A 12,151-nucleotide genomic window follows, 5' to 3' on the forward strand; every position below is an offset into this window, starting at 1 on the left:
AATATTATGAGGCTGTATAAAATATATAATTGTGCGTGGCATTTTATCTTAATGCAAGTTGCATGATATTCCCAAAATGAGTAAATATTATACTAAATAAAAAGTCCGACTTATCTATTTAAATAACATTTTCTGCTGTTTATTTTGAAAATAGTTTTTTGTATTAAAAACTATTCTTATTTTATATTTAATCAATATATATATATATATATATATATATATATATATATATATATATATTTGAGTTTAATGCATATGTAGTATGTGCTTAGCATTGTTCATTTTTTGCAAATCTCATATTTTTCATCCGATTTATCAGATTCGGACACAAAACTTTGTTAACTGGTTAAAATATATATTTATTATCTTCTCGAAGGAGAAGTTTATGTTATCATAAACAAATCCTGCTAATTTTATGGTTTCTTGACGTTTGAAGCCATTCTGAATCGAATGAAACCAAACTTGGAAAAAGTATGTGTGTGCGTGTGGGTATGTATGAATAATTTTTTCACCTTAAATCGACGTTTTTCCAAAACGGCTGGACCGATTTCAAAAATTTAGAAGCCATTCGATAAGGACAATCGTTCATCAGTCGCGCGAGGATCGATCGGCCAAGCCATTTCTTTGTAAATAGCAGAAAAGTGAAAAAAAAAATTTTCGCGTTTTAGCTCACAATACTGAATCTATTTTGAAAATTCAAAAATCGTTGGAAAAATATTGGTTAGGAATCGATCTGATTAGGAAAAGTTTTAGGTGAAGATCGATCGAGCCATAGCTGTTGAAATTTTTTTTTGCCGATATTTATGTAACGTTTTTTCACGAAAGATATCATGGTCTTATAGAACATACTGAATATTACGTCCCTACGGCAAGTAGTACAATTTCAAAAATCCATCAAAGTTTGAAAAATATTATAGTAATTTGTGTTGTCAAAAGTTTCTTTTGTGATGTGATAAGTCAAACAACGTCAATTCATTATAATAAATTACAATTTTAGAACATACAAGCACGTTTTTTAACATAATTACATCAAGATAATTTAAATGTGTTTGAGAAAATTCAATTCGAAATCGTATTGTTAAGATTAAATTGAAAGCGAAAACTTGATTATCAAAATAAGTAGTTAAAAATGTTAATATTTAAATCCCAATTTTGATGCAACAGGTTATTTATTACACCTATCGGAAAGTCTTTGTAACTTGCCTTAAGGTAAAATGCCACTATAAACTAGTTTATCATCAATATTCCATTATTAGTTCAAATACAATATGCACTTTACTTGCATTTTTTAAGCAAATTGATTTTATTATATTTGACGATGTCTATAATGTTTTAAAGTTACTTTTTCTATGGACACATTTTTGGTTAATTTTTCATGAATTTTATTTTGAAATACTTTTTTCAGGATTAAATGTTATAACTGGAAGGGCCAAAAATGAAAAGTATGAATCGATATGCATCACATGCATTTATTGAATTTCATCAGCAATAATAAAATTATTTTTTTAAATTTCAAATTTTAAGCATATTTTTAGAGCCATCAATTTGGACACTAAAAAAGGCGTTTAGTATCTCATCATCGCATTCGTTTGAAGAAGACAGGACTTCCTCGTTTGCAATGTTTCGAACATACTAAAATCGAAAAGTTTCTGAAATCTTGACTTTGAGAAATTAATGTATCTGAATAGCTGTATTGAACGCTTAACTATCTATATTTGATAGATTATTTTATTAGTAGAAAAAAATAGATCTTGTTCATATAATGATAAAACAATGCACCGGAAACCGGAATGGCTATTTTTTCCTTGAAATATATTAAACTTGTATATCGCTACCGTTCGATAATAGGTTGTCTGTAAAGTGGTTTCAACACTTGTATGAAAAACAAAATTTGGGAAGTTTTTATCAATTTTTGCTTAAGCACGTTGGGTCTGAAAAAATTATAAAATTCTAAAATAATATTTTTGCATCATCACGTTTTTTTCGAAACTAATGTTTGATTAAATAAAAAATAGATAGTTTCTATTATAGGCAAATAATGAGATAGCTACGTCTCTCTAGTAGAACTAAAAATAAGCCTAACTAGTGGTGCTTGCCATTGTGCCAAGTTGCTGGAACTTTTCGTACCGTAAATTAAAAAATCACGATGCCATTGAAATGTAAACTAAATTTGTACAATATAAAAATTTTAAAAGTTGATATGCATATGTCGCGTTATCATTTTTGAACACAAAATGGCATTTTTATTTAAGTTTTCTTTATTCGATCTCAGAAACGGCTAGACCAGTCTTCCCAAAAATTTTACTATTTCTTGATTTCGTTAATACAAGTAAAATGTGTTTTTGATTCATTTACATCGGTCAATCCGATAGAAAAAATAGAAGTTTTTGTTTCATACGTGATCTATTAGGATAAATTTACATTTTAAATTCAACATAGTGTTAATGTATATATTTAAGAGCTACAAATGTTCCAATTTTCGTCGTTAAGCATTCCAAATAAAACTCTAACCTACTCAAGAAGTTATTAAAAACTGGTTATATTTGATCATTAATTAGTAAATTCATTACTAACGTCTCTTCAATATATATTGCGACCTTAAATTAATAAAAGAGCATTGCGCTTCATTATTGAGATACAATATCCAGCTAAACTTCAACGACGAAGAATTTAATGCTGAGAAATACGTAAATTGGAATAAGCAAGCATTGAAATACGTAAATTGGAACAACGTAAATTGGAATAAGCAAGTACCACGCAACACCCTGCAGAAGAAATGTTTATTTTCCTTATATACTGCTAAACACAGGCTATATTGCGCAAGGGCGAGGATACAACGCCAACCACTAACTACATCTGTCATACTTTAAAATACTACTGAACCAATAACATTGAATTTAGATGAAAAGACTTTTATAAAAACTTGAATTGTATAACAAAATATTAAAATAACACTGAAATATTTAAATAAAAATGTAAAAAAGAATGGAAAATGAGAAAATCAAATTAATCACCTTTTCTCACTTTTCGATTTGTATATTTTTACAACCAAAAGTGTGCGAAAAAAAATTTATATCTCAAAATTGTATTATAAGTGTCAGTAATATCGTACATAATGCATTTGTATGCTTTAATATAAGTTATATTTCAAAGTATCTAAATATAAAACGTATATAATATTATAATTTTTTTCCAGTGATCACTACTTAATTGTCTGTGAGCCCGCGTAATTTTCAGATGATATTTCAAATTCATCCAATTCTATTTTACCAAAATAATTATGGTTTTTATTGCGAGAACATGCATAATCTTAATTTTATAACGTTGTCAAGACAACCAATATCAATATTTAAGACCATCGTTAGGCATTTAAATCTGAAACTTCCCGATATGTGTAATTAATCGACTTAATCAATAAAAACTAAATTGATTTTTGTCTGATCCGAGTGGATTTATTACAAATAATTAAAAACGAACGACCACGTTGACTCGGAGTATTTTCTAAAAGCAAATTTTCAAAATTCAACAAGTTTTATAATTGAACCAGTTTCCGTAGGACTTTAATGGTTTAGTATGTTCATTAAAACCAAGTACTCTATCGTTATACCAAGTAAAAAAACGTAAAAAGCTACTCATTTTCTTAAACTTTGATGAATTTTTAAAATTAAACTACTTATCGTAAGACCGTAATATTTCAGTAAGTTCTCTAAGGCCATGATGTATATCGTCAGAAAAAGTTCTATAAAAATCGGCTTAATTTTTTTTCAACAATTAATTACTAAAACTAATCCGTATCATTCCCAACTAATCTTTCGAACAGTTTTTGATTTTTTAAAATCGATTCGGTAGTATGAGCTTAAATGCGGACGAAAAGTTCAACACATTTCTCCAAATTACAAAGAAACGGTTTGGCAGATCGTCGCACAAAACTGACAAACGATAGTCCTCAAATGGCTTTTAAATTTCTGAAATCGGTTCAGGCATTTTTCTTATATTTATATGTATATTTATATTTATACAACACAATTATACAATTATAGATATTAATGGTACATAAATTAATAGATAATAATACATACTATATCAGTACATAATTTATATCATACATAATACATACTATATCAATTCTTGAGCAAACGTCGAGGGCCGTGATATTTTAGTTTTATATAGAAGACTATAGTATCTATCGTCAAAAATATAATAATAAAAATCGTCGAAAAATTTTTTTTCAACACTTTATTACAAGAAAACGGCCCGGCTGATCTCTACCAAAAACTTGTCAGCACGATTCCCAACCAACATCTTTCGAACGGTTTTTGAATTTTCAAAATCGATTCTGAACTGCGGGCTAAAACGTGGACAATTTTTTTTCACTTTTCTGCGATTTACAAAAAAAAAACGGCTCGGTCGATCGTAGCGCGAAGTTCACAAACGATAGTCCTCATCGAGATACATCGAATAGCTTTTAAATTTTTGAAATCGGTCCAGCCGGTTTTGAGAAAACGTCGATTTACGACAAAAAAGCTATTCACACACACACACATACATACTTCTTCCAAATTTGGTCGCATTCGATTCAGAATGGCTTGAAAAGTCGAGAAAACATAATATTAGCGAATCGGACTTTTTGATGAAAACAAACTTCTCTTTCGGGAAGTTAATAGTATTTTGATAATAAGAAGAAATGGAAGAAATAGAATAGCAAGAGAAACCTAGCCGTAAGTGGCATTTTGCTTTAAAGAAAATTGCATTAACTTCCTTCTACCTGTGAGTAATCTATATCGATTACAGAGCCTACGGGATAAAAATCTACAAAACTACAAACCCTATAAATATAGGGTAGTGCAGAGCACAAAGATTCAATTTGACTTTGAGCAATTATATTGTAAAAACAAAACTTCAACTCACAACAAATAATACATATTAAACTAACCACTATCTGACCATATTCTGTAAAACTACAATTTATCATTGTAGAAATGTGTTTCTTTTTTTCAAAAATATGTCACTTAGTTCTTTTTGCCCTAAAGGCAGGTTTTAAGGGAATTTCTGGGGGGCAAGCAAGTCCAATATCATGTTTTTAACTTCAAAGACACTTTACGAAATAATAGCAATATTAGTCAACCAATGCACAATATAAATTTTATGGACACATTTTTACAGAAATAACACTAGATATAACTCAAATCTGGTATTTGAGCAATGTTCATCAGCAGAGTTGGAATCTATTCATTTAATTTATCTCTCGCAAAGATGCTTTTGTTAACTTCATTAATTTTTTATTGCTATTTTTAATTTGTTACATCTATGCCAGTGTCAAAGTTTAGTTGATCCCTTTTACCCCACCCGCACGTAAGCTTTGAGAAAGATTATATAAAATTAGCAGTTAAATCTAACTTAGAAATAACAATACATCAATTAAATAACGTGCACTTCAAAATTATAGTAAGGTCTCGTAAACTATAAATGACAATGCTCACAAGCAAAAAACCAACAACAACAAAAAATTACTTTTGTCATGGATTTTCAAACATTGCTGTTTATATCCTGATATCGAATGAAGTGGTAATAATCAAGGTACTGATTAAACATTTTTTGCTATCTACTTTCTTATATTGTTCAAAGAAAATTAATTTTACTCGTTTTTTAGATATCGGTTGTGGACCTCCTTACCCGCGGACCTTTAAGCCCCGCTCTACACACACACACACACACACATATATATATATATACGAGTATATACATATATATATATATATATATATATATATATATATATATGTGTGTATATATGTATACTTTGCAAATTTTGCCAATGTTTAAACATATTAGTCATATTTAAACATCGTCAACATAACCATTATAACATTAGTAAATATAAACAATTAAATACGAAATATTTATTATTTTCATTTGTACGTATAGCTTAATCACGACTAATACACTAATACTAAGACCTCAAAAGCAAGAAAAGTCAGTTCTAAGAAATTACAGTTCTAATCACGAATCAAATTTTAAGACGTAAATGTGCGTATTATTGCACTATAATTAATGCAATTACTGATAATATAAATTTGTTTGAAAGATAAAGATAATTGGAAATCACATTGTACAGTTTTTAGTGCATGAGCACTTTATTTCCGAATTAAACAGTCAAACATTTTATTTGAATAGCTAGATCTCAATTAATATTGATTATACTGATTTCTTACTCATATTACTATTAGGATTGCGTTATATTCATATTACGATTAGAGTTGCATTACTAACTTTCCTCGAGTAAAATGCCACTTGCGGCGATGTTTTTTTTGCTACTCTATTCCTTCTATTTAACTTCCCGTAGGGCAAGTTATAGTAACCGTAAAAAAATCGAAAATGAAAATTTTTATATATCTTTACGTTTCAAAACATTTTGGCATACCTTAGAAAAATGGATGTGTGTGTGCGTCTATGTGTGTGTATGTGTGTGTGTATGTGTGTGTGCGGATACAAGTTTTCGTCGACGATTTCGGGAACACGGATGAAGCGATTGGAACAATTCAAAAAACAATCGATTCGTATTGACAAGGAGACGTGCTGATTAGTTTTTGGCGAAGGCAGGTCCAGCCATTCCAAAGATATGGGGCAAAAAGTGCCAAAAACGGTAACTCAGTTTTTAAGAGAACGGAGCGTCCGATTTCAATAATTCAAAAACATTCACACTTGTATTAACAAGATAAAAAACTGATCAAATTTTTATGAGGGCAGGTCTAGCGGTTTTGGAGATCTAACAAAAAAAAGCAAAAAAAATGCCATTTGGCGGTCAAAAATGATCATTAGACATATGCACATCAAATTATCAGATATTTTATAGAGATTTTAACAATAAGTATAAATTTTGTTTACATTCCTATGGGTTCCATACCAATGTTTATCCGTTAGACGGCGACGCGGCACTTACGCGCTTCGATATTTCGTGTCTATGCAGTTATAGCAATACGATTGCTTTAAAAAAAAGAATTTCATTAAATTAAAATTCAGAATTTCCAAAACATTTCAAAATAATTTTTTTTTCAAAAATTCTTTTTTTTTCAAAAAAAAGTAAATTTTTGTCAAAAATTTATAGTTTCTCAAAAATCTATTTTTTTTTTCAAAAATGTTAATCTTAAAAAAAAATTGGTACGGGAAGTTCCAGCAATTTGCCTTAAGGCACGATGCCATGCGCCTCACTAGTTATTTTTATTATCAAAATATTATTAACTTCCCGTAGGGTAAGTTATAGTAATCGCAAAAAAATCAAAATTGAAAATTTTTATATATCTTTACGTTTCAGAGGTTTCTGAACATTTTGGCATACCTTAGAAAAAATGGATGTATGTGTGTGTGTGTGTGTGTGTGTGTGTGTGTATGTGTGTGTGTGTGTGTATGTATGTATGTATGTATGTGTGTGTATGTATGTGCGGATACAAATTTTCGTCGACGATTTCGGGAACACGGGTCAACCGATTTGAATAATTCAAAAAACATTCGATTCGTATTGATAAGGAGACGTGCTGATTAGTTTTTGGCGAAGGCAGGTCTAGCCGTTCCGAAGATACGGGGCAAAAAGTGCCGAAAACGGTAATTCAGTTTTTGAGAGAACGGAGCGTCCGATTTGAATAATTCAAAAAACATTTCACTTGTATTGACAAGGTTAAGAATCGATGAAGGTAGCTCTAGCGGTTTCGGAGATATGGAGGAAAAAGTAAAAAAATGAGCCATTTGGCGGTCAAAAATGATCATTAGACATATGCTCATCAAATTATCAGATATTTTATAGAGATTTTAACAATAAGTATACATTTTGTTAACATTCCTATGGGTTCCGTACCGACGCGGCGCTTACGCGCTTTATATTTTGCCCCTATGCAGTTAAAGCAGTACGATTGCTTTGAAAAGAAAGTTCAGATCTTCCACAATATGTCAAAATAAAAAAAAAAAATTTTTCAAAAAAAAAACAAAAAAAAAATTAAAAAAAAATTTTTTTTAAAAAAATTTTTTTTAAAAAAATTTTTTTTTTAAAAAAAAGTATTTTTTTGTCTAATTTATAGTTTCTTAAAAATCGTATTTTTTCAAAGTAAATTTTTTTTAAAAATGTCAATTGTTTTTAAAAAAATAATAATTTTTGGTACGGGAAGTTCCAGCAATTTGCCTTAAGGCACGATGCCTTAATTGCCTTAAGACAGAATTCCACTTACAGCTAGTTTAGCTCATTTTTAGTCATATTAGAGAAGTGTAGCTACCTCTTTATCTGTCTATTTTAGAAACTTTCTTTTTTTTATTTCTCCAATAAAAAGGTCAAATTTTCGGTTAAAACTTTGCACAAACCAAAAATTAGTTTCGCAAAAAAACGTAATGATAGTCAAAATAAAATTTTAGAGCTTTGAAATATTTTCAGGACCTAACGTGCTTAAGCAAAAATTAATAAACACTTACCATAGTTTGTTTTATCATACGGGTTCGGCCCGTGTTCATACCCCATTATGGATAACCTAATATCGAGCAGGAGCGACATGCAATTTCAATATATTGCAAAGTAAAAATAGTCGTCCCAGGGCATTGTATCCTCAATATATGAATAATATTAAATTAATTTTAATAATAAAATAAACTATCAAATATAGATAGATAACCGTTGGCTTTTCATCTAATCTGCGTAAAAGGAGAAGTTCGTTAAAAATAAAAAAAGAGTTTTTTTATTTTGAATATTAATTGAAGGTTATAATTTTTTAATGCTTTGTTTCTTTGCTCTTCAAAATGAATATTCATGCTTCTGAAACTCTACAGCATGATAAAATTCAGTGAATGCATGTATTGCAATTTAATTCATGCTTTTATTCTTGACCTTTCTAATTACAAATAATTATTAAAAAAATACCTAAAAGCTTTGATGAAAGAGGAATGCTTGTCAAACGTGTCACTATTGTTCGTAGAGGAAAAAACTTATAGTCATTAGAAATTGAAAATTGAAAAATTAACTGTTCAATAAATCTATGAAAATTAATAAATCAATTTGTCGAAAAAAGACAAGGAAAGTATATTAAATTTAAATTATTTGTACAAATTTTAGAAAAAGTGATAATTATCTATAGATGACTATTAAATATATTTTATAAACAGTTAAAGTTTTGTGTCGTCTGAATCTAGCTTACGACTAGAAGAAGTTGCGTGGATAAGACATCGGATGAAATATGGAAAGATTTTGCAAAAATTGAAAAATATTACTACTACATTTTAGCTTTTTGTAAACATAACCTTATACTAGAAGAACTATTACAGTTTTTTGTGACCTATCCAAAGCATCTGATCGCTTATTGCATGAAATTCTCTTAAACAAGTTCGAAAACACGGTGTTTGTGGTATAATTTTGAATTAATTTCATCTAACATAAAAACAGGACATTCAATCTCTCTATCCAAACGATGATTTCAGGCATTATTTCACACAAACTAAATATTAAGCTCGGTGTCTTTCAAGGTTCAATTCTTAGCCCGTGATTGATTTTTATCTACATAAACGATCTGACAAATTGTACACATCTTTGTAAATTCATTTAGACACTTGTGTGATTTTTTAAATATTTTAAAATATTTTTGCGACACCAATTAACCGATTTTGATTATTCAAAGATTTAGCAAACCAGCAAACAAAAATTCAGAAAACATTAGGTTCTTATCACTATGGAAATGTGCTGATTAGTTTTTGACAATGACAGGTTCAACATTTTCCAAGATATGGAGCAAAGAGTGCGAGTGAAGCAACGAGTATCCGATTTGAATAAATAAAAAAGTATTCAATTTATAATGATGAGGAGGGCACGACATTATTACATTTTAGCAAAGATAAGCCAAACCGTTTCGGAGATACATTGCTAAAATGCAACAAATGACAGTTTTTGAGAGAACGTAGCACCCGATTTGAATGATTCAAAAAACATTTTGCTTGTGTTGACAGTGTGAACTCAAAAGTAGGAAGGCAAAAAAAATGATTTCAAAATTTCAAAAAAAAAGTTGTTTTCTAACATATATTTTCTTTTTTAAAAATCGACCGAATGATTCGGATTTTAATTTTAAATCCAGCTAAAATTCTGTAGCTCACTTATATTTTGAGATAAATATTTTCAACTTTGCAATTCACTTTATATAATTCATAGAAATATGACGTAAGATCTTTAAATCTAACTCCGCTTGATTAAGTTTTGTTTATTTATTTTTCATGTAAACATACCTATATAATCGTTGTTGTACAATTTATAAGCTCTTATATTTCATAAACAAAATACTAATAATGAAAGTTACAGTATTTATAATAACATAATTGAAAACATTTAATATTATTCGAATATTCTTCCATTATGATACGGAAAGTTTCAGTAATTTGCCTTAAGGCACGTTGCCAAAAGCGCCACTATTGCTAATTAAAATTTGCATTACATAATATCAGTTTTAGGCTTAATATCGTTTTATTTTCGTATTGTAATTAATTTAATCAAGATATTTTATTCTCTCTAATGAGTAATTTCAATCTAGTATCTGAAATAAATAAAATAAACATATGAAATATTATTACATACGTACTAAACTAATAATGTAGTAAATTCGGTTAAATATTAGGTAAGAAATTAAGAATAGTTTTAGATGATAAAAAAAAACAATTTTTAAAATAAACAGTAAAAATGTTTTTTAAAAAGATAAATCGAAATTCTCATTGATTAAGTATATTGTCTCCACATTTCGGAAAGTTCATGCATCTTGCCTTAAGGTAAAAAACCACAAACTCATAGTTTTTTCATATAAAAGAGTAAAACGCCCTGCCACACTCACACACATACACACACACACACATATATATATATATATATATACATATATATATATATATATGTATATATATATAAATAAAATATAATATTATGAGTCATTATTGTATGTATTTTTAATTATTTATTTATAAATATATATATTAGTCATGATTAAACAGCAAGACGCAGAAATGAAAACAAGAAAAGTATCGTATTTAACTGAATGTTTAATCATAGGTAATATAATTATAAACGTCGGATAAATTTATATATATATATATATATATATATATATATATATATAAACAAATCTGAAACTGATTATATTCAAATTAAATTGGCACATTTCAAGATTCAAGATTTTCATATATTATTACAGCGCTTTTGCATTAATTAATTTTTTGAATTACGAAACAAAATCTGATCATTTATTTTGAAATTATATTATTATGTGGCATGCCAAGAAAACAGACTGAGATTAAAAAAAAATGACAGATTAAAAAATGTTACAGCTTTTATTTAGATTTGCATGGTACCTAGTTCCCTATCAAAAACTGTTGTACCTAGTAAAAAATACTCACTGACTGAAAGCGTGGTGAAAAATTATTCGTTTACTAAAATGTCTATTATGAAATAGATATTTGTGAAAGTAGGGTGAAAATTTAGAGTTGTATGCATTTTTTTTTTAATTATTAAAGTTCCAATTAAAAGAAAAATAGTTCCAAAAATTTTTAAAAATTAGTGGTGGACAACCCTCGATAAAATAAATAGTTTTTTGAAGTAAAGTAAAGAGTTCTATGTATTTTTTAATTTCGAATTATCGAAAATTAAAATAAAAAAAAATACTCCCAAAATTGAAAAAAATATTAGGTGTAGACAACCTTCGATCAAAGTAAATATTATTTTGATATAAAGACTTCTATGTATTTTTTAATTCCGCAATAAATATTTTAAAACAAACATAATTGACTTCAAAATTGAAAAAGTGTTAGAGTTGGGCCAAATAAAAGTAAATTGCTTTTTAAAGTTACATTTCAGCAATTTCATAAACTAAAAACAATCTTAAATTACGTCAAATAATAGATCAAATTAAAATTAAGAGAAAATTGATTCCAAAATTGAAAAAAATAGGGAAGGACAACACTTGATAAAAATGAAGTTTTTCGAAGTAAAGAGTTCTATGTTTCTTTCAATTACATTTTGTAGAATATTGATCTAAAGAAAAATGCCCCCAAAATCTAAAAAAAATATTGGGGGTTTACAACCCTTGATAAAATTAATTTGCATTTTAAGTGAAGGCCTAAGCTTTTTCTTCAAGCTCAAAAATCTGAA

The 12,151-nt window shown here is 28.2% G+C and overlaps 1 protein-coding gene across 1 annotated transcript in view; it reads right to left on the reverse strand.

Moving 5' to 3' along the window:
- The window catches only part of LOC113376716, a 320,611-nt gene that overhangs the window by 279,175 nt on the left and 29,285 nt on the right, over positions 1-12,151 (reverse strand). The gene's annotated exons all lie outside the window — the stretch shown is intronic.

This window comes from Ctenocephalides felis, unplaced genomic scaffold, assembly GCF_003426905.1.
Source record: "Ctenocephalides felis isolate EL2017-DRISC unplaced genomic scaffold, ASM342690v1 CF-g0.4_SCAFFOLD_01886, whole genome shotgun sequence".
Taxonomy (NCBI): Eukaryota; Metazoa; Arthropoda; class Insecta; order Siphonaptera; family Pulicidae; genus Ctenocephalides; species Ctenocephalides felis.